We start from the raw sequence: 23,308 nt of genomic DNA, 5'->3' as shown, positions 1-23,308 counted from the left end.
TGCTGCACTTTGTCAAATGCTTTTTCAGCATCTATTGAGAATATCATATGGTTCTTGTTCTTTCTTTTATTAATGTGTTGTATGACATTGATGGATTTGCGTATGTTGAACCAACCTTGCAGCCCTGGAATAAATCCCACTTGGTCGTGGTGAATAATCCTTTTAATGTACTGTTGAATCCTATTGGACAGTATTTTGGTGAGAATTTTTGCATCTGTGTTTATTAAGGATATTGGTCTGTAATTCTCTTTTTTGATGGGATCATTGTCTGGTCTTGGGATCAAGATGATGCTGGCCTCATAGAATGAGTGTGGAAGTTTTCCTTCCATTTCTATTTTTTGGAACAGTTTCAGGAGAATAGGAATTAATTCTTCTTTAAATGTTTGGTAGAATTCCCCTGGGAAGCCATCTGGCCCTGGGCTTTTGTTTGTTTGGAAATTTTTGATGACTGTTTCAATCTCCTTACTGTTTCTGGGTCTGTTCAGGTTATCTATTTCTTCCTGGTTCAGTTCTGGTAGTTTATATGTCTCTAGGAATGCATCCATTTCTTCCAGATTGTCAAATTTGTTGGCATAGAGTTGCTCACAGTATGTCCTTATAATTGTTTGTATTTCTTTGGTGTTAGTTATGATCTCTCCTCTTTCATTCATGATTTTATTTATTTGGGTCCTTTCTCTTTTCTTTTTGATAAGTCTGGACAGGGGTTTATCAATCTTATTAATTCTTTCAAAGAACCAGCTCCTAGTTGTGTTGATTTGTTCTATTGTTTTTTTGGTTTCTATTTCATTGATTTCTGCTCTGATCTTTATGATTTCTCTTCTCCTGCTGGGTTTAGGCTTGCTTTCTTGTTCTTTCTCCAGCTCCTTTAGGTGTAGGGTTACGTTGTGTATTTGAGACCTTTCTTGTTTCTTGAGAAAGGTTGTACTGCTATATATTTTCCTCTCAGGACTGCCTTTGCTGTGTCCCACAGATTTTGAACTGTTGTGTTTTCATTATCATTTGTTTCCCTGAATTTTTTCAATTCTTCTTTAATTTCCTGGTTGACCCATTCATTCTTTAGAAGGATGCTGTTTAGTCTCCATGTATTTGCGTTCTTTCCAAATTTCCTCTTGTTATTGAGTTCTAGCTTCAGAGCATTGTGGTCTGAAAATATGCAGGGAATGATCCCAATCTTTTGATACTGGTTGATACCTGATTTATGACCCAGGATGTGATCCATTCTGGAGAATGTTCTATGTGCACTAGAGAAGAATGTGTATTCTGTTGCTTTGGGATGGAATGTTCTGAATATATCTGTGATGTCCATCTGGTCCAGTGTGTCATTTAAGGCCTTTATTTCCTTGTTAATCTTTTGCTTGGATGATCTGTCCATTTCAGTGAGGGGAGTGTTAAAGTCCCCTGCTATTATTGTATTATTGTTGATGTGTTTCTTTGATTTTGTTATTAATTGGTTTATATAGTTGGCTGCTCCCACATTAGGGGCACAGATATTTAAAATTGTTAGATCTTCTTGTTGGACAGACCCTTTGAGTATGATATAGTGTCCTTCCTCATCTCTTATTATAGTCTTTGGCTTAAAATCTATATAAAATCTGATATAAGGATTGCCACCCCCAGCTTTCTTCTGATGTCCATTAGCATGGTATATTTTTTTCCACCCCCTCACTTTAAATCTGCAGGTGTCTTTGGGTCTAAAATGAGTTTCTTGTAGGCAACATATTGATGGGTTTTGTTTTTTTATCCATTCTGATACCCTGTGTCTTTTGATTGGGGAATTTAGCCCATTTACATTCAGGGTAACTATTGAGAGATATGAATTTAGTGCCATTGTATTGCCTGTAAGGTGACTGTTACTGTATATTGTCTCTGTTTCTTTCTGATCTACTACTTTTAGGCTCTCTGTTTGCTTAGAGGACCCCTTTCAGTATTTCCTGTAGAGTTGGTTTGGTGTTTGCAAATTCTTTCAGTTTTTGTTTGTCCTGGAAGCTTTTTATCTCTCGTTCTATTTTCAACGATAGCCTAGCTGGATATAGTATTCTTGGCTGCATGTTTTTCTCATTTAGTGCTCTAAATATATCATGCCAGTTCTTTCTAGCCTGTCAGGTCTCTGTGGATAAGTCTGCTGCCAATCTAATATTTTTACCATTGTATGTTACAGACTTCTTTTCCTGGGCTGCTTTCAGGATTTTCTCTTTGTCGCTAAGACATGTAAATTTTACTATTATGTGTCGGGGTGTGGACCTATTCTTGTTGATTTTGAGGGGGGTTCTCTGCCCCTCCTGAATTTTGATACTTGTTCCCTTTGCCATATTAGGGAAATTGTCTCCAATAATTCTCTCCAATAGACCTTCTGCTCCTCTCTTTCTTTCTTCTTCTTATGGAATCCCAATTATTCTAATGTTGTTTCGTCTTATGGTATCACTTATCTCTCAAATTCTCCCCTCATGGTCCAGTAGCTGTTTGTCCCTTTTTGCTCAGCTTCTTTATTCTCTCCCATTTGTTCTTCTATATCACTAATTCTTTCTTCTGCCTCATTTATCGTAGCAGTAAGAGCCTCCATTTTTTATTGTACCTCATTAATAGCTTTTTTAATTTCAACTTGGTTAGATTTTAGTTCTTTTATTTCTCCAGAAAGGGCTTTTATCTCTCCAGAGAGGGTTTCTCTAATATCTTCCATGCCTTTTTCAAGCCCGGCTAGAACCTTGAGAATCATCATTCTGAACTCTAGATCTGACATATTACCAATGTCTGTATTGATTAGGTCCCTAGCCTTTGGTACTGCCTCTTGTTCTTTTTTTTTGTGGTGAGTTTTTCCACCTTATCATTTTGTCCAGATAAGAGTATATGAAGGAGCAAAGAAAATACTGAAAGGGTGGCAAAGCCCCCAGGAAAATGCACTTTAACAAAATCAGAAGAGACCCCAAATCATGGGGAGTGGGGGGGGAGGAAGGGGATAAAAAGAAGTTCAGAAAAAAAAAAAATTAAAAAAAGAAAACAAATAAAGAAAAAATATAAAAAAGAAAAAATATATATATTAGATAAACTAGTTAAAAAACATTAAAGCAGAAAAGGGTAAAAGTTTAAAAAAATTTAGCAGAAGAAAAAAAATAAAATTTAAAAAAAATAGTTAAATTAACCGCAAGACTAAAGAATCATGGGGAGAAAGCCATGATTTCCATGCTTTGCTTTCTCCTCCTCTGGAATTCTGCTGTCCTTGCTTGGTAGGTGAACTTGGTCTTGGCTGGATTTCTTGTTGATCTTCTGGGGGAGGGGCCTGTTGTAGTGATTCTCAAGTGTCTTTGCCCAAGGCAGAATTGCGCCAGGCTACGTAATCTGCTCGGGTTCGCTTTCAGGAGCTTTTGTCCCCTGAACGCTTTCCGTAGGGTTTCGGAGGACGGGAATGAAAATGGCAGCCTCCGAGTCTCTGGCCCAGAGCAGTCGAGAGCTTGGGGCCCCACTCCTCAGAGCACCCTCAGAGAAGAGACCCCAATCACTCCTGTCTCCCTGGCCTCTGGCCACACTCCGAGCTCACCCAGCCTGCGACTGGTTCAAGGTAACCCCGAGCTGAGAGCTCACTCCTCGGCTCTGTCTCTGTAGCCGGCTTACCTTGTCTAATACCTGCGAGCTCTGCAACACTCAGGCACCCCCGATCCTTCTGTGACCCTGCAGGACCTAGGTTCACGCTGGCCCCGAGTGGGCTTCACCCTGCTTTAGCCTCTGGAGTGATGTCCCTCAGTGGAGCAGACTTTTAAGAGTCCTGATTTAGTGCTCCATTGCTCTGCCGCTTGCCGGGAGCTGGCCCTTTCCCCCACTGTCTATCTTCACGTAGCTTTGGGTTCACTTCTCCGCCAGTCCTACCTTTCAGAAAGTGGTCGATTTTCTGTTTCTAGAATTCCTGTTCTTCTTCTCTTTGATCTCCTGTTGGATTTGTAGGTGTTTGCAATGGTTTGATAAGCTATCTAGCTGATCTCCTGCTACCTGATATAGTCTCAGCCTGCTACTTCTCTGCCATCTTGACTCCTCCCCCTGACAGATAACCTTCTCAACTCAATGTCAATTGATGAAGGACCTTAATTACCTCTAAAAAAATAACTGACTTTAATTACATCTACAAACTTTTTTTTTTTTTTTTTGCCAATATTAACTGAGTGAGTTCTTCTACAAAGAGTTATAAGAGATCAGAGGTGCTCTGTTGAGATTGTTGAAAGGGCCTTGTGCTTGCCTGTTTATTTTAATATGTTAGTAGTTATATTTAGTTAAATGGGTATTCATATCAAAATATAAAGAAAGCATAAATGCAGCATTTATTATTTTAGTGTCTTACTCTCACTGGAATTACTTCATGTTTAAAAGTGGTTCACTACCATCACATTATTTCTTCCACAGAGGTTACCACTATTCTTTCAGAACCATTAGCTAATAGTAGAAAGAATCTTTTCATCTCTTTATCCTAAACTTGTTCACTTAGAATAAAAACCCAAATGCTTGGAGTGACATCAGCAAGAGAGTAGAATAGGAAGCCCCAGAGTTTTCTCTTCCACATAGACACAAACTTAACACCAATATATGATCACCAAAGTCTTTATGAGAACTCTAGAAAACAATTAGAATGTTGCAATGTTTCAAATAAAAACATTGACATGAAAATGAATAAGAAAATCTGTTTTATTTCAACCATCTCAGTTTCTCACCAAGATCCACAATCAAGAGGAAGCCGAATTTGTTACTTTTCACATAGAAGGAAAAGAGAAGAATGCAACATTCACCTAACATTTTGACTTTTCACAGATCTCTTTGAGAAATTGGTTTTTATCTCATGTGACTCTGAATGGTAATGGGGAATCACAGACTTTGGATGCCCTGGAGTGGTCAAAAAAAGAGAGCTCAGTAGTTTGTAGCAGCACTGGAACACTTGCAGTACTGCAGACAGACATCAGAGAGAGCAGAAGACTACAAGCTTCTGATAAAGCAACAGGCAAACCTCTCTCAATGGGAATTTACATACATATGCCTAAAGAAGATGTAATCTCCCCAAAAGTTTGAGTTCCTTCCCCAACACCTATAGCCAGGCTGATTGGTAAAGGTCTTTCCTTGCATGAAGCCCTTCAGAAAAGACTTGGAGAGTGGCTGTTTTGCTCAAATGTACAAATCACAACAAAACATTACAAGGCACTCTTAATTTTACAAAACAAACTGAGGGTTGTTGAGGGGAGGGGGCATGTGGAGAGGGTGGTTGGGTTATGGACATTGGGGAGGGTATGTGATATGGTGAGTGCTGTAAGCCTGCTGATTCACAAACCTATACTCCTGGGACAAATAATACATTATATCTTAATAAAAATAATTAATAAAAATAAAATAAATAAATTTTAAAAATTACAAGACACAAAAAAGGAAAATGTGGCCCAATAAAAGAAAAAAAAAAAAAACTCTAGAAACTGACCTTAAGGAATAGATATATACAAATTACCTGACAAAGAATTTAAAATATTTGTTTTAAAGTAGCACAATGTACTACAAGAACACAAAGACAATTAAGTGATATCAGAAAAGCAATGCATGAACAAAATGAAATAAAAAAGGGAAGAAACTGTAACAAAGAACCACATAAAGATTCTTGAGCTAAAGAATCCAATAATTGATTTGAAAGATTCACTACAGATTTAATTAAGCAGAGGAGTCAATGAATAGAACACAAGTCATTTGAAATTATTGAGTTAGAAAAGAAAAAAAAAAAAAAATGGGTAAAGGGAAGTGAAGATACCCTAAAGGAATTTTAAGACTCCATCAAGGTACCTTAATCTCTGTATTATGGGAGTCCTGAGAAGAGAATAAAAACAAAAAGAAGAGAAGGAAGAGAGAAACAGATGTCTTATTTAAAGGGGAAAAATGGCTGAAAATTTCCCAAATTTGAGAAAGGAGATGGACATTTCTAGAAGCTCAAAGGATTCCAACTAGGATGAATTCAAAGAGGACCACATTGAGACACATTAACACCAAACTTACCAAATTCAAAAACAAAGAGGACTTGAAAGCAAAAGTGAAAAGTGACTCATCATACATAAGGCTGTTCTCATTGGTTATCAGTGTTTCTCAGTAGAAACATTAGAAGCCATAAAGAAGTGGGATAAAATATTTGAAGTGCTAAAAGGAAAAAAAAAAACAACAAAGCATTAACCAAGAATACTACATCTTGTCCTTCAACATTGAAGAAAAAATAATGATTTTCTCAAATAAAAGCTGTGGAAGTTTCTCTTCACCAGCCTTGACTTTCAAGAAATACCGAAGGGAGTCTTTCAAGTTGAAACAAATGACACCAAGCAGCAACATGAACACACAGAAAATATAGAGCTCTCTGGTAAAGGTAAATATACGGAAAAGTACAGAATCCTATAATACTGTAAAAGTGATATGTAAATCACTTTTAATTCACCTATAGAAATTAAAAGATAAAAGTATAACAGTAGTAACTATAGTAATATGTTAATGAATACAAAATACAAAAAGGTATAATTTATAACATAAATGACAAAGTGAGGGAGATAAAAGAGTACATTTTCTTATATGCAACTGTAGTTACATTGTTATCAGTTTAAATAGATTGTTATAAGATGTTTTATGCAATCTAATTGTATACTCATGGTAGTCCCATGTTAATCATACAGAAAATATCTATAAAAGATATTTAGAAAATACTTAGAAAATACTTAGAAAAAGAAACCAAAACACATCGCTACAAAAAAAAAAAAAAACAGAAAACAATTAATGAAACACAAAGGAAAATAATGAGAAAGAAAAAGAATGAAAACCAAAAGGCATGCAGAAAAAAAGTTAACAAAATGGTGTAGTAAATTTTTTCTATCAGTAAGTTCTTTAAATGCAAACGGATTAAGCTCCCAATTAAAGGCATGGGGTGGCTGAATAGATTAAAAAAAGAGGATCTGCTTATTTGCTGTCTATAAGAGATTAACTTTACATCAGGGATGGCCATCCTTAAAACAGATAATGGAGTTTAAGGCAAAAAAACTGTCTCACATGAGAATTATCCAGAACAGATCATATTAGGGTACAAAACAAATTTTAACCAAATTTAAGAAGATTGAAATTATGTCAAATATCTTTTCTGACCAGGATGGAATAAAACTAGAAATGAAGAGCAAAATGAAAACTGTCAAGAGAAAGAAAGAAGAAATATCGAAATTTGAAATGAAGATATAGGAAGCTGTCTCTTCACAGATCATATGATCTTCTATATAGAAAACTATAAAGATATCACACACACACACACCCCACACACAATTATTAAAACTAATAAACTAATTTAGCAAAATTATGTGACATATATGTCACAGGAATTCTGGATCAACACATCTAAACAGCAGCAAGGCTGGAATGCTACTTGAAGACCAAATGAAGGATAGGATTGATTGCTCTGAAAAACGATAGAACTTAAGAACTTTTAAGCGCCAAAAATTTGCCCCAAATTATTCTCAACTGCAAAACATGGAATAAAAGAATAGCTCTAAATTTTGAAATTCCAGGAAATGGTGAATATCAATGCGAATACACAGAAAAGCGAAATTACAACTCAAAGAACATTGTGCTTTTTCTCTTTTCTCTTACCAGTTCCTTCGCAGTTCCTTTTTTTCTTTATCAGTTATCAGTTCCTTTTTTCCAGCTTTTGGATTTACTTACTAAGAGGCTTAGTTGATATCAAACTACAGCCAAAATTTTGAATCTGAAATCCAGGCATTTTGACAAGAGATTTTTTAGGGAAAGAGATAATTTGTAGAATTCCTGAAATCAGACTACTAAGAGAAAATACACATATGTGTGTGCGTAAATGTGAGATATATACACACACACACACACACACACACATATATATAGATATATATGTATATATATAATATGTGTGTATATGTATATATACATATATTAATTTTTATGTGTGCATATGTATGTATGAGTGTGTGTGTATGCATGTGTGGTGTGTGTGTTTAAAAGTAAACTGAGAAAGCCATGTTTCTAAATATAAAATTAAGTAATTAAGTTATAGACTGGAAGATAAAATCAAAATGATAAGTAATAAGTTAATATAATTTAAATTTTTGAACATATAGAATATAATTATAAGAAGAAAATTAGCAAATTGACAACAATGTATTGTGTACCTACTATATGCTAAATATATTAATCATTTTCTTGAAAACAATAAACTCCAGCTGCATAGAGACTTCAGTGAATTTAACTATACCTGCTCAAGTTTCCAGCAACTTGATGGAGGTAGCTTTAAAAATAAATCATCAATATGAAATTCAGCTGCAGAACATAAAACAATGTTGCCAAGCAACTAATGGAAATCTATTATCCACTTTCTAGACTTCAGACAACATAGTTGTGTCTGAATTTCAGAAAATTTAAAAGAAAATGTAAGTATGTGTGTGTTCCTTTCAATGTCCAGAATTTTAGAAATGTCGAATGTTAAATTTGGTCTTTCACTATATTCAAAAAAAGAAAAAGGTAAAAATACATCTTTTAGTATATGAATTTGTAAATTATCAATAATTCACATAAAAGCAAAAAGACACCTTAGTGCATTATGAATTTCATTAACCTTACTTTACTTAGAAAGTTCTTACACTGCCATAGAAGAAAATTATCTTCAAATATGATACTCAACTGATCAAAAGAAGGATTTTAAACTAGCTATCTGTGAATCATTGTTTTGTGAATTTTTGGCCTTACCTTTTAACCATATCACTTCATTATTTTTAATTTTTGTGATAAAGCATTAAATATGAATTTATCACCTAAAATGAATAGCTCAGTTGCCATGCTATAAAGGTTCTGTTTATTATTTTTAACATTACACAGAATGCTTAATCAAAAAAATACTTTTATTGTAAACTCCCAATATTGTGTTGCCATTATATTGATCAAGGATCAAGAATATATTGTATTTGTCTTTAAACTATTCATATGTAGACTTGAATTTATGTAGGCAATTGAGTTCTTGTGATTTTGGAAATTTTTTGTAATTATATCTTGTGATATTCAGTTTCAAATATTCAGCATTTTAAAAACTACCATTAAAACATGTGGTTTTCTATTTCTACTCTTCAATTAGTTTATAGGTAACTTCCTCTTGGATATTTTAAAATTAGTGATGAAAGAGATGCTTTATCACTTTTACATTTGACATTTTACATGTTAATAAAAATTAACAAGGGTTAATAATGGTAAAGTTCCAACTTTTCTCTGTCAATGGAATATCAGTATCAATGTGTTATTATACATTGATTTACAATGAAAATGTTGAAGAAATGTTAAATAAAAATCATTATGTTCTATCAATTCCATAATATTAATATAAGCAAATGTTGTATAAGAATGTCCTAAAGCAGATAAACATGGAGGTAAATATGTCTATAGATATGGTTATATTTGGAGAAAATAATTCTATACTTGGATGATAGGAGACTCTAGAAGAGAGTTGTAATGAAGTAGAGAAAGAAAATATCCCTTCCCATGATTCTCACTTAGGACTTCTGTAGAGCAACTCAAAAGCTGGATCCTCATATCTCCTTTGTGAGAATAGGATTGAATGCATATTCATGAATCATTCAACATCAGTAGGGCTGTAATTAACAGTATTAGTTTTGATTAATCATTTTAGACAGGCTCTCATGGAGTAAAACATAATTTGTACTAAAATGGCCACTTCAAAAAATATACATGTACACACACACACACACACACACACACATGCAATTCAGGTACAATTCCTATTCTGTCTTTATTTAACCATATTTGACCTCTATGTGAGAGATTTTGTCTCATTCATTTTGCAATTCCCCATTTTTTATTAGTTCATAGCATAGTGAATCTTAAATACTGAATTAATAATTAAATAACAGAGTCAAATGAAGAAAGATGAAGCAAGGAGTATATTTGAAGCTGCTAGAGAGGTTGACTGATATGTTAGTTGAGATAGAGAGGAGAAGAAATAGGCCACATTTCTTGAGGGATTGGGAGGCAGTGTGTTACTTCTTGCTTTCTAATTTTGAGGTGCTGCAAGATACTTGCATGCATTTGACCAGAAGAATGATAAAAACAACCTCTTCAATGTAGAAAAGAGGCTATGTTTGAGTAAAGAGCTGATAATCATTGATGAATAATACCATTTATTTGTGAAAATGAATGATTTTTCCTAAGGTATCTGAAAAGAGATTAAAATGCAATACATTAGCATGTAGGATATCAACCAAGGAGCAAAACCTCATGAGGAAAAAAAGCAAAAAAAAACCCAAAAACAGAAAATAGTCTCAGAAGGAGTATGTGAAACTTTTACATAAGTACTAATGAGTGAATGAAGAAAGGAAAATTAAAAACATTCAGAAAATCTTTATTCCAGAGTGGCTACGGGAACAGAAAGATAAAGAAGGAAAAAGGGAATTTCCTTTGTATTTTTGAAGCCATCAATAAAGGTATTGAGAATATTTTAAGTTTTAGTGAGTAAGAAGTATGAGCAGCAATGACAGATCATGTTTGCAGGAAGTTTGATGTTGAAGAGGAAATGAGTGATGAAATGTTTATGAATAATACAGAGATTGTTTACTTTTAAGGGAACATAATTAATGGTTTAAAAATGAAAGATATAAGCTATTTCAGAGGCTGAATTCAAGACTTAAGTTTGAGAGGTAATGATGGATGGATCCTTACCCCAGAGAAGTCAAGACAGCTTAGAGTAGAGAGCGTAAGTGGATATGGTTTAGCTTTTGTTATGAATAGGGACACCCTTCCTCTTGACATAGGAGGGAAGGATTAGGTATATTAATAAACTTGGACTACAGAAAGACAGTGGAGATGTCTGTGACTAAAAGTATCTGTTTTCTCTGTGAATTAACATATTATGTCAAGTAAATAATTGTAAAGGAGTTCATCTTTTTTTTTTTTTTTACTGAGTTCTTACTATATGCCATGTTCACAGTAATTACTTTTCAAAATTTTCTCACACTAATCATTACACTTACTTTTCAATAACATTTCCACAAGATAGTGAAAGATAGTTATACTCGTTTTACAGATAAGAAAGCCGAGTCACGAATACATGAAGTAATCGATCCAAGGCCACTCAATTTGCAAGTGACAACATCAGATTTAAATTCAAGCAGTTTTACTTCAAATTATATACTTTTAACTTCATGGTGTTATGCCAGTTGAATAGAACAGATTGGTCCAAATATCTCATACCATATAAAATGAAGCCAGTGCAGGCATAAGTAAAACAGATTTTAAGAAACATTGTAAAGTCACTTCAGAGTGGAAAATCACAATTCACAATGTAATGACATTTTAGGTCAGTATGTGAGCATGTGCACATATCCAAACTATTCCACTCTTCCCAACCACAGAAACAAAAAGTGAAATGTTTTCAAAACTTTAAATTCATATCCATAATCCATAGAAGAGGAAAACCGATTGTTATTCAATGAGAGTGGAAATCAATAGTGAAGTAAACAGCCACTCCCTTCTCTGCTGCTATAATACTATTCTTACTCTTCTAGCTGGCACAGTTACTTGTCAAAAATAGATTGTGCAACTCCAGGGTACTAGTCAAAAATGGATCATTCAAGATTGATAAATGGTTGTAGGAAAACAAGGGGCACGTCATCAAAGATACTGATAAGATCAGTGTGATATATGTTTCCTTTTGCTACTGTAACAAATTACTACAAACTCTGTGGCTTAAAACAACATAAGTATATTCTTAAGGTTCTGGAAGTCAAAAATACAAAATAGATTCTTCTAGGTTAAATCAAAATTCTAGGGGAGAGTCCCTTTTGTCTTTTCTAGCTTCTAGAAGCTGTATGCATTCCTTGACTTCTGGACACCTTCCATCTTCAAAGCCACCAAAGGTTGCTTGAGTATTTTTCTCACATCACATCATTCGATGCTGATTTTTCTTCTGCATTCCCCTTCCACATTCATGGATTACTTTGGACTTCTGATTACACTGGGCCCACTCAGATAGTCCAGGATAGTATCCCCATCTCAAAGTTATCAGATTGAGCAAGTTTAATTTGATTTGCAATCTTAATTCCCTCTTGCCATATAGCCTAGAGTGTTCATAAGTTCTGGGTTTAGAATGTGTACATTTTAGGAGGAAACATTATTCTGCCTACTACACATGCTTAATTACAAAACTAACATTGTTAGGTGCAGTAAAAACATCATAAAGAGCTGAAAACTAGGAGTATAAGTGCCTCAAATATCTTGAGATGAGAAAGTATGGAAGTCCTGATTTTAGGATGACTTTTTCTTCCGATTTTCCTTAGGTTTTCATTTGCCTTCACTTGGTTCAGTTACCATTTATATGACTTAATGTCTGCAATTTAAAATCCTATCATTATTGATGGGTGGTACTCTTTGTTTTCCATCATCCTATTTTGTTGGCCAAGATTATTAACAGTTGAAACAACCAATGGAAAAAATAAATAAATAAAAGTATCATATGTGACCGCTTTAGTGTATGGAATGGTTTGGATTATTCATGAGTCAACCTCTTTGACAACAATTTGACCTTATAGGTTGACTGCTTTTACAGACCCCAACCATGATGAAACCACAGCCACATCTTGATAATGGCATTATTAAATTATCTCCAGTTTATTTAAGCAAACTTTATTTGTATATAGTTGAAACCTGATATTCAGTGTAAATAACATATATTTTACTTAATGATTTTTATAGAATTAATTAAAGGGGATTGTGATAACTCAAGCTCTGTGTCTTCTGTTGGGTTACATTAATATCTTTCTTAAAGGTCTCATCATTTATTCTATCTGATATCTGTAAAACATGTGTAGTCTTTGTGTGTGTTTCCACACTTAAGTACAAACCATCAACTCTATATTAAATATACTGGGTACTATAATCAGAGAATGAAAAAAATTAGGTACTAAAAAGAAATAATGGAGTATTTAAGTAAACCCTAATTTAGAGAACTAAAGTTGGCTGTAAGCTTAATTTAAAAAGCTATGCCTCATTTTTAAACCTATATTGCACCATATTTTCAGTTCCCCTTAAAAAGTAATATTATGGTATTCATTTCTTTCTCATTTTACTGTGCTTTAGAGATAAACAGGTAGCAATGATGAGTCACAGAGCTTTATCATCTCCTCTCATCTGTCAAAAATAAGCATAGCTGAAATACAAGTTTTTTGTTGTTCAAATGAATATTTTCAGTAATGCAGAATGCACAATTTAGTAATTACAGTGTTTTTATTTCCTTTCCAAATGAATGACACCATTGTCTTCCATAATCAAGGAATTCATTCCATTTGAATACTGTCAATCCCAAGTCATTGTCAAACCTATGTTGCCTTGATAACAAGTGCAGCCAGCCCAGAACATCAAGACATTTTAAACAGAATACTCTTCTTTAACTAGTTGGTTTTTGAGATCAGCTCTGAGCTTGTTTAAAAAAAACAACCTGGGACGCCTGGGTGGCTCAGTTGGTTAAGCCGCTGCCTTAGGCTCAGGTCGTGATCCCAGGGTCCTGGGATTGAGACCCGCATCGGGTTCCTTGCTCGGCAGGGAGCCTGCTTCTCTTGCTGCCTCTGCCTGCCTCTCTGCCTGCTTATGTGTACTCTCTCTCTCTCTTAAAAACAAAACAAAACAAAACAAAACAAAACAAAAAAAAACCAAATATTTTAGGATTAACCTGACACACTTCTTGTGCTTTCATGAGAGAGAGGAACAAGTATCAAACAAGTACATATATTAAGGTCCTTTATACATATTATCTTATTTAATCCTCACATTAAAGATGGGATATGTTTTGTTATCCTCATATGTGTAATAATGAATTGAAGACTAATGTGAGGTAATATACTTTCTCATAATGATACAATTAACTCAAAAACTACATAGGAAGTTTTATACAGGTGTCAAAATTCAAAGTCTCTATTCTTCATTTTGTAACATCCTGCCAACTTTCACATGGTTAAATTCATCCTCCAGGAATATAAAGTTTACAAATAATGATAACAACAACAACAACAAAACACACCCCAAATTACTTTTCTGTTGACATCTCTAAGAAAGATATTCACAGAGCAAGCATTTATAAGCAACATGAATACAAAGATAATTCCCAAGCCGAGTCTTTCACATTGGTTTCTGTGTTACAATAAGCAGTATGTTCTTATGTCTGCTATAGAACATGGAAAATTAAACTAAAATCATTTCACACAAGTGTGTAAGCCTGAAGATTCACAGACCTGTACCCCTGGGGCAAATATTACATTATATGTTAATTAAAAAAAAAAAAAAAACATTTCACACAAATTTGGTTATGTTTGTCCTCTAGTAGTATACTATGGTTCATGAGAGGGTTAATAGATACTACTTCCTCACAAATTCTTGGCACAAATTGTAACATTTTCTACTAAATTCTCCCATGTAAGTCTGGGCTTATAATAGATAAAGAAGAAGAAATGTAAGGGACAGAAGAGATTCAGAGAAGTTAACTAGTACCCAGTGTGGGGTGATATAATGATGATTAGCGAAGTCAGTGACTTGGTAGACAATTGAATGTCAGGATCACAATGGAAAAGGCCAACTTTCTTATCTCTGATTCCGTTTGCTCATTATGAGCGGTAGAAACATATAGTGGCTAGATGGGACCTGTGGATTTAAAAGATGGTTGAGAAAATATCTTAAAACCATCCTAAATTGATATCATTCTCTATCAGATTTATGAATTCATCATTTTGTTTGTGGCTAAGAATTACCTAATTGCAAAGATGATACACAGAGAAATCGATTTCTTTCTGCAGAGCAACTCAATTCCTTAGACAAGGACCAGACTGTTAAGAAATGCTATCTGCTGGATACAAGTGAATGGCAAGTGTGAGGAGCTGTACTCTCATGATTGGATCAACATCACTTAGGACTTTCCCTAGGGTTGATTTCTCTAAGGATTCAATGCAACTTGGGCTTGATGGTTACAGAACACACTGGAGGAATAGTAATTAGCAAATTTATTGTCACAGAACTGACAGACTGAACAACTTGGTTAGAACTTATTCAAAATAATAGAGGTAAACAGGACTTATACTACTGCCTGACCTAAAACTGTTTGCCATTGTAAAATCTGTGCAACAAAAAAAAAAAGATTAGTGAATTAATGAGTTGTCCACAGATTTCATGAGCTTAATGAAAACTTGCAGGGCTGTATTTAGTGTTCTCACTGACCAGAGAAGAGTTAGGGAAGAGTGAACACTTTGTGAATCCCTCCCATCACCCCTTACTCAGATAATGTGTTGAGTTCAAGGATACAGAGAGATTTTCCAATCAAATGTGTTTGGAGAGAACTGAACTGAAGGTAGTACAAAATTGACTTAAATGCTCTTTTCTTCTTTACCCAAGTGTTACACTTACCTCAAGACCAATAAATCCAGTATATTCCTGTGTTTCCTAGTAGAGGTATCTGACATTAGAGATTGGGGATCTGAAGGCATTTTAAAATTTTCTTGGGTTTGGTTAAATCTCCTAGAATTAGGTTATAGGTAATAAAAAGGTGAAAACATTCATGTTTTCCCTTCCCTAGAAGGTCTTGATAATTTATGGTTTCTAATGAAAGGATGCCAGACAGGAAGATTTAGAAGGAGTCACATTTCATATCTGCTTCCAGGAAGGAACAAGTCCCATAGGCCTCCTGAATTTTATAGCATAAGTCTGTGATTTGGTAGATAATAGAATGGCAATAAGACTCCAGGGATTCCAGAAAAGGCAAACTTTCCTGTGTGCAACCCCTGTTGCTCATTAGGGGCTCTACAAAGATGTAGTAGCTAGATGGGACTTGTAGCATGAGAAGGAATTGAGAAAATAATTTAATATAGGAAAAGAATTAATTATAAAAGCTTCATAAATTATATTGCCCAGCCTGAGTCAGGTTCGACAGAGAGCAGAATCTTGCCTCTGAGTAGGCTGGCAGGCTTATGTGGTCAGTTACCTATGCCAAGCATTCCTTAAACAGAATATTCTTCTCCATTTTACCTCAAAGTCCAAAAGGGCAGTGGCTGTAAGAGTGAGTTCTGGTGTTGACAATAAGGAAGCAAAATGAAGATGTTATTGAGAAAAATGTACTTAAATGGACATTCAAATGCTTAATAGTTATGCATCCTTACTCAATTTACTGTTCTTCTTTAGGCCTCCATTCCCTCATTATATATCTTACAGAATTTTTATGAGAATTAACGTTGATAGCCACATAAAACTGGTTCTGAATACTTACCTATAAATATTTGTTCTATAGTCTTTCCTCATTCTTAGAGAAAATAATTAGAAAAATACACAGAGTTAAGGCCTAAGGATTTCATAGGGCAGAGGAAAATCATGCAAGAATAAGCAGGAGGAATTCATGATAAATTATACACAATTATGGGTAACAGTCGTGAGAATTAGAAAGTAGGGAAAGTAATTTGTTTTTATGAATTCTTCCTGCATTTTGAGGGTGATACAAGTTGAAAAGAAGATGATCTAAAAAAGAAGAAGAAAAGAACAGGGAGGAGAAGAAGGAGAGGAAGAGAAGAAAAGATGTGATGGATTAGATACCACTGAGGGGATGACTTCCAAGTAGGATAGTGATATTCACCTACAATAGAAAGAATATTTGGCAAAATAATTAGAAACCAGGCTGGGGCCAAATCGTAAAACATCTCGATGGCGAATACATAGGCCAAAAGTATGTCCTAAACACTGACTACATTCTGTGAACATGAAGCAAAACAATATCCAGTTATTTCTTTTTCCATTAGGCTTCAGAGTGTGCTTTGTTCCATCCCACTATCTAGCACCGTCGGGCAAGAAAGGATAGGCTCAGTGTAGTCCTGGCAAATGAATAAACAGGTACTAATTAGAAGAGAAGATTTTCCTTCAAATGAAAGTCATTTGGATCTTGATAAGATGGTATTTCATTTAAATAGCTCTGTAATCACCATCTGTTCCAGAAGTATTGGTATCCCAAGGCAAATATCCATACATGGCTATTTATGTTTATGTGTAAATTAATTAATGGCATGTTACTTAATTTAAATGTAAATAATTTAATGTAAATATCTATTCTTCAGTTGCATTGCTCACATTTCAAGTTTCAGTAACCACATGTGCTTCACATCTACTGTATTGGACAGCTCAGATTATATAACATTTCCTTTCTCAAAGGAACTTCTATTGGATAAGATTGAATCTAATCCAGATAATCTCATGGACGTAGATGCATTCCATAATGCCTCTGTATGCTTCTTTACTCACTTACTCATTCATCTGTACGTGACCAACTTAGCCCAGGTTTCCTTGGACTTTCCCTGTTTTAGCAGGCGAGTGACATGTATTATCCTGGTTTCCATGAATATTTTGCACTGGGGATTTGACATTAATTAATTCTTGAGCATGTTCTGTATACATTTATGCTGGTTTACATAGAACTAAGAGTTTACATTGATTTCCTACCTTCCATCTTGGTCTTTTATCTTGCGTGGTACTACTTCATTTCTCTACTACTCTATAAGAAATAGAGCTTTTCTCCAAAGATAAGATTGTGCATGGGATGTAACCTCAAATCCATCCTCTTTCTCATGGAGCTTTTAATATTTTCTGTATTCATTCCATACAATGATATATTAGTTTTTTCATGAACAAATTCATCTTTGTAGATTTGATCATTTCCTCGTGTTTACTTGAAATATTTCATGATCATGGGCAGCTTGAATGATCACTATTATAGAGAAGATTGCCTTGTGATTCCAAAGTGCTTTATTCCCATGGAAATTAAGACCTTGGGACTTCCATTTGGTATTACCTCTGCAGAATTTTTTTTTTTCAATCTTTCTTGTGTCAACTCAAAATGAGTTTTTCACTGTTTCATTCTGATGTGACAGGGACAAAGTATTCTATCACTGTACTAGTTAAGTGGGCAATTTCACTTGTGATTCTACTTGTTCCATTTTGGTCACAGGCAAGACTATTTTATAATTCCAAAAACATATATAAGGTGTTTAAACCCTCATACCCTATATTCTGGGAGAAGAAGAAGATTTTGAGATGTCTTAAATCACCAGAAAGTGAGCAGCCTAATGGAACGGGATGGACAATGCCTGAGCAGACTCTAGAAACAAAGTCTGACCACTGAAAATAGGAGCTTTTATTTTTAAAGTAGATTGGATTGCAGGAAAATCATATACAACTATATGTGAAATTGCTCTATAGAATAACATCTTATTTCTTATTGTCATTACTATCTTAGGGATCTCTAGCGCTACAGTTTATCATCTGACTCATTCAGGCCATACAAGTAGATAGGGTCTCCACCATCTTCAAGTATCTTCCAAGGTCACCATGTTTGCTTTGGTTACCTATTGCTATATAAACTGCCCTCCCCCATTTCCTGGCCAAAAAAGAAGAAATGAATGAAAACCATGTTCATAATCTACCAAAAATCTCTGGATTTACCTGGAAGATGCTTTACATGGTCCCATCTGAGCTCACTTATGTGATTAGCAACTTCTGGAGCCTCAACTTGGTTTCCCTCCTCATGTCCAGAAGTTCAGATGAAATAGAATAATTACAGGCTTGTCAGAAAGTCATGATGATTACGTTCATATGTTTGACAGCTCAGAATTGCTGAAGTTGGGGGCGCCTGGGTGGCTCAGTGGGTTAAAGCCTCTGCCTTCGGCTCAGGTCATGATCCCAGGGTCCCGGGATTGAGCCCCGCATCAGGCTCTCTGCTCAGCAGGGAGCCTGCTTCCCTTCCTCTCTCTCTGCCTGCCTGTCTGCCTACTTGTGATCTCTGTCTGTCAAATAAATAAATAAAACCTTAAAAAAAAAAAGAATTGCTGAAGTTAAAGGTTGACAAGAAATTTCTCTCTCTCCATGTGGTCTAACAAGTTGGATGCAACTTTACGTGGTGGTTCAGGGTTCCAAGAGGGTAAACGTTGAATTTTTCAGGACTTAAAGGCTAGGCCTGGAAATGAGACACAGCACTGCAACTGCATTTTATTTACCCAAACAGCTTACATGGCCAGTAGAGATTCTTATCCTGATGAAAAAAATAGCAAGGAACTTGTGACCACATATAACACCTCAAAGCAATTGTTTCTATCCAGTTAATTTAAGGATGAAAGACCATGAAAAGAGCATGGGAGATTTTAATGAGTAGGTCTAGAAGTGGCACACATTGGTTAAATTCATTTTCCTGTAGTATATTACAAAACTGGTCACTGATTATTCCCATTATTGTCTGCATACCTTTTTGTAATTGGATTTATCAGTTCCTTCCATTATGAGGCTGGATATATTTTCATGAATTTTAAATTTGGGCCTTGGTAATTTTTTTTTTTTTTTAATCAGTAGGAAATTGAAAAAAAATGAGCTTTGGGGTTTACTTTCTTTTGTTGTTCTTGGAAACTTCTGTTACGTGAAGTCTCAGATAATCTGTTGGATGATGGGAGACAGATGGCTCAGAATTCCCCATTGTCTTAGCAGACAGCTAAACAACCCCTGGAAGTAGATCCAATGATGAATGAGTGGGTCAAGCAAAAAAAAAAAACAAAAAACAAAAAACAAAAAAAACTTCCAGTTAAGCCCTGTCCAAATTGCTGATTTATAAAACCATTAGCTAAATAAATGCTTATTATTTTAAGCCACTAAATCTGAGTGTTTTCTTATATAGGAAAAGCTAAATGTATATATTTTATTATTTAGAACTCAGTCCTACCTAACTTCAAGTGAAGCTGAAATACGTGTTTTAGCTGTGTGTCAAGGAAAAAGAAGTTAGATTTTGATGAGCTTAGCAGTGCAAGAAAAACTTCTGTTCACCAAACTTTGGTGAACTTTTGCTCACCAAGTATCCATTTGTACCCTATTTTCCATGCGCTCAAATAAAACATACTCATCCTACTCTACCAGTCTACCCAGTTACTGCATTTCAAAAGTCCTGAGTTTTCTGCTATTAAAATGATCTTCCCATATTGCCCAAATGTTTGTTTGTTTGTTTGTTTGTTTTAAGTAAGTCAATTTATAAAATGAGAATGCGAAGTATGTCTCCCTGAAACTTTCCCACTTCTAATATAGAAAGGGGGAACAAGGAAAGATGATGCATGATGCAATTTTCCATTAATTGAAGAAGTCAAGGTAAACACATAGCAGTCATTTATCCAGAGACATGATGCATTTCTGCTGGGAAAATACTGTGGGATCCAGAAATGCAGTGTGTTCTTTTACTATAGCCTGGATCTTCTGTGTGGAATCTGCTTGCCCATGTTCTATGTGGCAAATGGCTCCATCCTCTGGGCAGTTCTATTTTGTCCATTGTGTGGTTACATTTGAAGTGGTCTTTAGATAATATAATGTACATTAGGTTACACTCTGTTCACAGCCCAGGTTTTTATAATCACAAGTCTTTTTTAAGATCAGGCTCATGGTTTTCCTCAAAATCAACTCAATAGTCCTCTGATCCTTTTTGCTTCCATTCAATTATGCATGCCAGTAATTTCCACTTAGTTTATTTCCAGGAAAGAGTTCTTTGGACTGTTTTTAATCTTTGTCTCTTTGTCCTCATGTCTGCATTATTTTCATAGAAGTCATTCAACTTTGAGACTGTATAAAGCAATATGATTGGGTTAAAAAACCTTATATTCTATGTATGGGGCTCCAAGAGCAGCTGACTTCCCACTTTTATAAAACTTAAATTTCTTGACTCCTACTTCCTTTTAGTTCTGCTATCAAATAGCCAGTTCTTGCCTAAGCTAATTTGTTTTTATTAAAATCTTACTAAGTGTAGCAATGAAGTCAACACATACTAAAATTCTATCTGGATCTCTATTTGATCTCTTCCCCTAGAACTACAATAATAGTAGACTACTTGCTTTCTGAGTTATTGAAATCACAGTATTGCAAAGTGTTTTTAATCAGTCCTGGGAAACCTTTCCAGTCTCTGATACCAGTTTTATAATTGCTTACTATATAGTAGCAAAATACTAATACTGATTTCTATATTAATTAGTATAGGTTAGACAACAATAACAATTATAATCAAACTCAATATGGGTCTATGCAATAGAAATTTGTTTCTCGGTTGTCTTGGGTAGTATCCAGGTAAATGAAGTGGTTTGCTTCACATATTCAGAGACCCAGAGTGAACCCTGTTTTCTCATCTCATCTACAATATATGACTTTCTAGATTAACATATTTATTTGTTAATATATTTATTAACATATTTGTTTGTTTTATTCAGTAAGAAGGGGGAGGAACATGGAAAACTTTTTATGAGTTATTTACTTGCAGACAGGGTAGCAAGAGTCAGGTAACTTCCTCTTATATTTCATTGGCCAGATCAGAGGGACATGATCACACCTAACTTCAAGGGAACCTGAAAAATGTAGTCAAGTGTGTGCCTAAGAAAACTCATATTTGATTATTATTAGCAACCTCGGTTACAGAAATCCTCACAAGTAGGTAACAAGAAACTACTAGGTTACTGGGTAATGAGTGGGTAACAAGTAGGTGACATAGTAACATATCAACTCAACACTTACTGGGATTCCACAACATTTATCAAATGTTGCTTTCCAGCTTATTCTTGCTGTGGCGTAAGGTCATGGTTTCCTAGACTGTTACTCCCTTGGCTACATATTCCTTCTCTCTCTTCTTGTCTTCCAATATTAATTTTAATCTTTCACTTGGGGCACTTATCAACAAATACTTATAAACTTCTGATCTATTTATCTTGGCTTAGCTCAGGAGATTTTGTTAATAGAATCTATCATATGAGTTTGTCTATAGGCTAACAATAATTAATATATCTATCTGCTTGTACTGAGGGAATGTTTGAACTGAATTTGCTGCAGTTGAAGTGATAATCTGCCACACTGTTTCTGTCTTCCTTGATAAAAGCAATGGTGATCCTCTTGAGCAGAGGAATCAGCAAATATTTTTCTACCATTATACACTATGGATTAATGTACCTTGTAACACAGACCATGTGCTTCCCTGGACTATAAAATTAGGACTCACAGCAGGATAATTTAATAGTATTTGAGTTTACTGGCTACTTATTGAATCTATGAACTTCCTAGGAATAAAAAAAAAAAATATATCCACACTAGAGAACTAACCACCAGGTCATGTAGTGAAAAAAATATGGCTTTGCCAATGAAAATGTTTCTACCTGAGACTATAAACCAAAGCAACTGGGTGAAATAATGTGGAATGTTTAATAGCTGAAAACTCTAGAAGGTGAGACTTCAGAAAGGCATAACTTGAGATTCGAAGAGAAGCCTACAGCTGTGGGTCTCTCACACTTAATAACTTTAATAATTTAATTGATAAATACCATTATTTATGATAAATAGGATAACTTTCAAAAGGCAACCTGAATGCCACATAGGGATGGGTACAAATTATTACACTTATTTTGAATTTCCTCTAGGCAGGAGGAGATTAAAATGGTAAATTCCAGGGAAATTAAGTCTGAAGAAATAGACAAAAGACAAAAAAAAAAAAAAAAGAAAGAAAGAAAGAAAGAAAGAAAGAAAAAGAAATTATCCTTAAGAAAAGAAAAAGAAATTAATCCTTAAAAAAAAAAAAGGAACAAAAAGAAAAGAAAAAAATTCATCATGCCTTGCTCTAGACCAAAAGTTACAACTGAATACCTCAGAAATGAACAGAACAGAAACATATTTAATTTTTCTGTATATCTTATAGGCAGGGGCAGCTCAATCCAGGCTGTTAAAGTATGTGATTGCTTAACTCCTAAAACAATTTCTAAACATAAAATTCAGACAAACAAGTAGCGGTCTATGGAATAGTAAGAACAATGGCATGGAGATGGAAGTAGTTATTTAAAAATATTTCCCCAGGGGTGCCTGGGTGGCTCAGTGGGTTAAAGCCTCTTGCCTTTGGCTCAGGTCATGATCCCCTGGGATCAAGCCCCACACCAGGCTCTCTGCTTGGCAGGAAGCCTGTTTCCCTTCCCCTCTCTCTCTGCCTGCCTCTCTGCCTACTTGTGATCCCTGTCTGTGAAATAAGTAAATAAAATCTTTAAAATAAATAAATAAATAAATAAATAAATAAATAAATAAAATAAAAACATTTTCCCAGGAAAGGACAATCAGTAAGAATGAAATGCAGTGGTCAATGAAGATTTTTTTTTAAACCAAAAAACAAACAAACAACAAAACACAGTGAAAAGCCCCATATTTTAAAACCAATAAAATATACTTAAATGATAGCATAGAA

The sequence above is a fragment of the Martes martes genome (assembly GCF_963455335.1).
Source record: "Martes martes genome assembly, chromosome: 2".
NCBI lineage: Eukaryota > Metazoa > Chordata > Mammalia > Carnivora > Mustelidae > Martes > Martes martes.
The sequence above is the reverse complement of the archived record's forward strand: the minus strand, read 5'-3'. Positions refer to the sequence as shown.